Here is a 7,305-nt window from a genome sequence, read left to right as displayed (position 1 = left end):
TGTTATCTTGAGTTAAACCATGTTTTTAGCTATGCTTTTACTTGTTAAATTAATGGAGTCACTACAAGAAATCTAGCCTTTTTCAGTGCTCAAAATCGTCTCAAATACCCTTCAGAATCGCTGCATTTGATCATTTCTGGCGATTTAAAATCGCTACAAGTTCGCCGAAATCCTAAAGCCATTTTTGATCAATTTTGGCGATAGGCAAAAATCGACATAAAAAATTACTATTTGCGGCGATTTAAGTCTGCCGGAAATGTTCAAAAAATCGACAGAAATGGCATTCCGATTTACCTTTAAAATCGTTGAGAACTACTATTTCCGGCGATATGTATCGTCACAAAAACCTAATAAATCGCCGAAAATAACTTATTATTTTTCGCAGCGATTTAAAATTATCGCCGTTATGAAGTATTTTCCGGCGGATAAGTTTCGCCGCAAAAAACTATTTGAGGCGATTTCATGTCGCCGTAAATCTATTTCTGCTATGAAATCATTATTTGCGGCGATCAAAACTCGCCGAAAATGATGTTTCAGAAAAAAAAAAAAATGCACAAAACAGTATAGAGAAAATATTATACACAGCCAAGTTTTGCAGGCTTCACAATTTTACCTTACACTATAGATTGCCCTAATATTCTTTTTACATGCTCAAAAAAAATCCATAGTCTATAGTAACTTAAATAAAGAACCCAAGATCTATAGTAACTATACTTGTTGAAAGGGAAAAAATAAAGAAACGGACTCAATATTCCAGACGAATATACGACATTCAAATTGATTATAATGACAAAAACAAAGAAACAGGATAACCCAATTTAGTGCACATTAATTGAAAAAGGAAAAAAAGGACTTATTACCTGGCCTATGTTTCCATTGATGAAGATGTTACTACAATTGAGATCTTTGTGAATAATGCATGGCTCATGGGTATGCAGAAACTCCAATCCCTCAAGCACCTGCTTTGACCACTTCTTCAAGGCCTTAATGGAAACATGGCGATGCTTCTTCCTGTAATCCCTCAAGTTTCTGGATGTGCACACCTCAGTAATTGAGATCTTTTATTCGGCTGATTAAAAGACTATAACAACCATGATATGGCCTTTATCTCATTCGATTAGTAGCAAAACTTACAAAAACAAAAAACTTAAAATGGGCAATGTTCCCTTGGTGTCACTATGAAAAAAACAACACTAACTAATTGTAAGTAGTACATTACTGAATCCTCTTGCATAAACTATAAAGTGAAGGAAAACTTTGACAATCTAACCTTTTCATTAACAGAAGTAGAAGTAGAAGATGCCCATCCATAGTCTGTTGACCAAGCCCATGCTTGTGGATCTCCATGTGCAACTCTGGTGCCTAAGAACAATAAACAATGGAATCAAATTAATAGCATGAAAAATCATGGCAAAAATCAATTGACACTTTGGTTTATGAGTTAAAGACTAGATTATTTGAAGTAGAAAGGATATTAGTAGGAGCAACGCAATCTCACTCTCCACTGCACTTATGCATGGCCCAAAAACTAAAGAAGCACTAAATTCTCTGCTAGATAATTAGTAGTACCGTACAAGCTCACAAAACTATATATAGTCCTTTTAATATTGCGACAATGCAATGTCATCATCTTAAAAAAAATGTGCTTATAGAAAAAAATCATTTAAAAATGCAATGCAAGTCGTTAGATTAAAATCATTTACAAGTAAGATAGCTAATTGATAATCCATTCAATCTTGAAATAGAGCAGGAACCAATATCACCCCCTCCCTTAAAAAAGGGCAACAAATACCTCAAGCTGCGCATTTTGTTTACCAGCAACAGGCCAAGGTAAACTTCTATTCAGCAACAAATACCTCAGAATATTTAAAGTATGTGTTCAATGAAGTGAACCAAGTTGCTAATGAGGCAATATCTGTTCAACACTGAACTTAAAGTGAGTTGCAAAATCCATTCAGTAGCAATATTCAATCAGACAACATTAAAAAATAGACAAACAAGTAGTGCATAATATGTGGTAGTATTAATACTCTGCCAAATCTTAAATTCAAAAGAAAACAAAACTAGAGATCCCTACAGCTATAGCAATGAATCCTAACCCAAAGAGAAGAAAATATTATAATAAGGTTTATCATTATCAAAACTTGGGATATTTCTCAAAAAAAGATATTATTCTTTGAAAAATTTGCATTTTAGAAACTTTATCTAATAAAGATGAAGAAAATAGAGAGAAAGAGGCAGACCCTGGAACAAATCCATAGAACTTCAACAAAAATATCCATGCTAACTATATCCCAACACTTCATGATCAAGAAGCAAGAAAAGTTTCCCAGCTGGTGCAACATCGTTTATAGTATTTTACTTATCAAAAAAAGAAGCAAGAAACAATAACTATTTGGATAGAAATTTAAGAAATCTCTATTTACTAGATGTGAATACTAGTGAGTGAGGCATTATTCTTTAATAGAAGCACTAGGAACCAAGTGAAAAGTCATTTGGTTCTTAGTGACTATATGCAAGAGGCCTTAATCAGTATGGACTATGGAAACAAATGTCATTTTGATAAACTGGAACTTGCATCTTTAAAATCACTGAAAAGGAATTGTGGGTGACACTATGATCATGTAAAATAAATGGGGCTCTTCTAGTAAACAAAAGATGCTGGACAGGAAATCTTTAGAAAAGTTCTTAATTTTATAAACTAAACTTTCCACATCCAGATATCTTGTAAATAAACATCATTAAACTATTTGCATCCACCCACTGCAGAAAATTTTCCTGTCTGCCCAGTCAAAATATAAAGGACCACAAAATGGATGAAAAACTTTAGCCTGTACATAATATTGCTAGATCGACAAGAAAATATCCATCAAAGGACGACATAAAACATTCATTTCAAAGAAACGCATACGCATTGGCACCAAATGAAGATAATGAAAACTCTATTTTCCTAAAGAAAGGAAAGGAAAAGGAATGAAAGCATGAATGTATGAATGTACATAACGGCCACATGTATGAGAAGGGTACCAAAGGAATGGGCAAATTGCAATGCCGGGTAAGTAGTATTGGAAGTGCAACCAGTGCTGCCCCTCATGAAAGGGGTTCCCAACCTGCGGCCGCGGGTGGAATCCAAGTCCAAAAGACCGCTAACCCCAATACACGAGGCGTAATAGTGTGTACTGGCCAAAGAAAGTGAAACGTAAAGCAAAGTCATTTCTAAGTAATATTATGCATGAAAGCAAGTAATGTTTATGCATGAAAAGTACAGTTATGCATGAAAGTACAATTATGCATGAAAAGTACAGTTGTGCATGAAAAGTACAGTTGTGCATGAAAGTACATTATGCATGAAAAATACAGTTAAGCATGAAAAGTACAATTATGCATGGAAAGTACAGTTATTCTTAAATTGTTACGCATGAAAGCATTGTCAAGAATTAGTAAATGTTTATGTATGCATGTTTTCAAAAGAAAAGATTATGTGATTAATAAGTTAACGGCATGGTGTAATGCTTACTGAGTATTAGACTTACTTTGTGTTTATGTTTTAAACGTCCAGGTATGAATGATGAGGCTGTGGAGCTAGGCACTGCTGAGGAGGGAAGGGCTGATGCTTAGAATTCCCCATCGGTTCGGTTTGATGATAATGGTTATGTTTTATGTTTTATGATGGGTCCCATGTTGGGACGTTTTGTTGGTTTGACTTTAACACAATATGTCCTTGGGCATGACGTAGGTATTGTAGTGAGATGATGGTAATAGTGTAACTTCTATAGTGGGGTGATGGTAAACCCACATAAGAAGGTTAAAATGTCTTTTGGGTGTGTTGTAGGGACGAAGTCCCCTTTTTATTAGAACTAGCAATGTTTTAAATGAATGAATGGTGGATTCTGAGAGTCCTTTGGGTAATATGTTGAACAGATTGTCTATTAGGTGCTAACTTTTAAACTAGAAACGCAGTGTACATGCATGACATGTTTACGCATATCCCTTTTACCCTCGTAGAAAAAAAAATACATACTAATATTAATAAGGAAAGAACAGGTCACGCGTTGCAATCTCGTCCTAGAATTGGGACGGGGTTGTGACAGCGCAGTAGAGGTAGCCACACCACACCTAAGTGCCTCTCGCATCTCTAGGTGTGTCGCGTAACGTGGCAGTGATGCACACACTTACTAGTTTTGGGTCACCTATGATACTGCTTGATGCCCTGTGCAACATCATGGTGTGGAAGACATGACTAATTCTAGCTGCAATACCGGTTGCTGCAGCACCACAGGTGCAGCACCAACGTGAGGGCAACGCGGTCCACTTGTGTACACTGTGTACTACTGGTTGGCACTACGTCATGGCAGCTGAGCACCCAACGGTTGTGTGTAATGCTTTTGTCAGCTCTACACCAATGTGCATAGCGCCATGGGCGGCACAACATCGATAGCATCAAACCATGACGCATCAACGATGCACCTAGATGGTGCTCACTGTTCCACCTAGATCATTTGGCACTTTAGGTGTGGTCAACATCCTCTAGCACTAGCAACATTGTGGTGCTCGATTGCGTTGCCCCTGGCGTGATGGTCCACTCTGCTGTCTCGTGTGGCCCAACATCGATATGCATAATCACCTCTTGCTTCTCAAGTAGCCTTGGTTACCAAAAAAATGACATTCAAAAAAGAAAAAAAAAGGGGTAATAAACCGTAAATCATGCCAAATTAAATCAAGAACAATCGACTGAAGCTCTGGTAACAATATTAGAAATACTAGATCAAAGTATAATGAAAGCGTTTACCTCGAGCGATAAATCATAGATATGATGCGGTTGTTCCATGGACTTGTACGGTCGATGGTAAGTGTGTTACGTGGTAATACTAGAGCAAAACTCACAAATCCTATAGCCTAAATGCTGGGACTAGATAGACACATTCTGAGAGAGATTTTTGTTCTTGTAGGAGTGAGTACCCACTTAAAAGTTAAAGTTACAAATGTGCATAGCCCCTCCATTTGTAACCTCCGGCTGGCCTTTAAGACCAGTCATCAAGGCCCTATGGGAATTTCAATTAGGTATCGTTTGCATTCAGAAAGTGTCTCATCTCATCTCATCTTATCATTATAACTTTTTCAAACTTTCACACAAAATATAATAAATAATTCAGCTTTTTCAAATCTCAAAATAATAATAATATTAAAAAATAATATTTAAACAATATTTTTTAAACTTTTATATTTAATCTAAAACCATCTTATTTCATCTCTGAATCCAAACCAACCCTTACTAGGCATAACGTCTAGCTTTTAAGTCAGGTGTTGCTTGCCTTGCAACAAAGGGGGCGTGCCGTATGGACGCCCCCACTTTATTACACCCTCAAAAGATAAGATTAAATAAAATCACAAACTTGAATTGAGATGCAAAAAGAAAAGAGCTGAGAAAATAATAAAAATAATGAGATTAAAAGAAGAGAGAATGCTGGAACATATTTAAAGTGAAAAAAAAATTTTAATTATATAAATTACTTTTAGATTTTAAAATTACATGAATGCCATTTAGATTTAAATTTAACAAAAATATCATCCAAGCAAAGAAAATCATAAAACTGCCATTAAAATAATTCAAAATGGACCAATTGTGCTAGCCAACTAGGCGATATGTACACCTTTAAGTGATTTTGATACCCATGGTGCGACCAAAAGTGCTAGCCAACAAGGTGAGCGAAGGGTGACTGAACCCAAGAAACAAGTGAAGAGTTTTCGCACCCGTGGCAATCAAAGCGTGCTCGTATCTAATGCTCACATCGGGGCGAGCAACAATAGCTCATACTAGGTAAGCAAATAGTACTCACCCGATGGGCAACGACGATGTTAATCAAAATTGCCCGTCACACTTATGAGTGAGCAATATGTTAATCAACAAGACGACACCTCAAAAGGCAAAGCTCTCATTCCAAAAGATGAGTGAAGTGCTCGAACCTCGGGAGAGAGATAATACTAAAGAATTGCTTGTCCCCAGGGGCGAGTAAGGCACTTCTGCTCATGACCCAACAAGGCAAGTGCTCGCACCCTGGGGCGAGCAAAATTACCTGATCCTGTGGGAGCTTGGCAAATAGTACCAGCTCCACAATATGTGCTCCTTTAATGGCGAGCGCATTTAGAAAAGATAAATGAAGTGATACTTGTAAAAGTGCTTGCCGCCCCGAGAGAGGAACAACATCCCACTCCTCGGGGCAAGTACTTTACTAGCATAACATGCTCGAGAATTGTGCTCGATGGTTGTGGGAGCTCAAGTAAATCATACTAATTCCATTGGATCTAATGCGTATGTGAGAGCTTGGCTCTTGAGCATATAAAGCGTACCCGATCTCCATAAGTATAAACAATGACGTGATCACGGGTCGTGTTGTGGTTAGAAATAGTCACATCGATGCAATTGTCCATCTCTATTGTGGGTAGCATCATTGTCAACTTACAAACATTGTTCTACTATTTTTTCTAGAGAATAAGAAGTGTGAAGCAAAAGAAGAGAAAAAACATAAGAATGAATAACAAGAAGATGATAAATGGAGAGTGGAGAGTGCGAGAGAAGATGAATTTGAAGTTGGTTTTGGAGATGGATTCTCATGCCTATTGTTCAGCTTCAAGAGATTGGTTTAATTTGGATAAAGGTTGTTTTTGTCTAATTTGATTTGTTGTAAAGATGTAGATTAGTTAATTCGAATATGTGACAAGGACATTTGGGCGTAAACTGGGTCTCTTTTAGGATCATTTGGGTCTGATTACTATATGAAATAAGGCATTTATTCTAATATGGAATCTATAGAGGGATATTTTGGCCCAACTCATCGTATTCCTACTGTTGTAGACTCTAAACTCTCTATTTTGTAGTAGGAGTCTGGCTACTGATACCGATAAAAAGGTATCGATAGTTTGGACTTTATTTATTTATTTACATATTTTTTAAATATTTATAAATATTTTTTAAAAATAAAAAACATACAAAAACTTATTAATAATTATTTTTTTAACCATTAAAAGAAATTAAAACAAAAAAATAATCAGTTCAACTTATCGACAGAACCATCCGTTAATTTAGCATTTCTCTTTGTAGTAGATAGATCTTATCTCTTCTTTATTTATAATTCTCACACATTATCTATTATATTTATTTTATTATTATTTTTTTAATTTTGTTTAATTTTATTTTTTTAAATTAATTAATTAATTTTATTAATTATCTATATATTATATATTTGATAAGAGAAAATAAAATAAAAAGATTATATATGTTATATGACGTGAGAATCATGATGGCGG

The sequence above is a fragment of the Juglans regia genome, chromosome 3 (assembly GCF_001411555.2).
Source record: "Juglans regia cultivar Chandler chromosome 3, Walnut 2.0, whole genome shotgun sequence".
Taxonomy (NCBI): domain Eukaryota; kingdom Viridiplantae; phylum Streptophyta; class Magnoliopsida; order Fagales; family Juglandaceae; genus Juglans; species Juglans regia.
Note: the sequence above shows the minus strand (reverse complement) of the source record.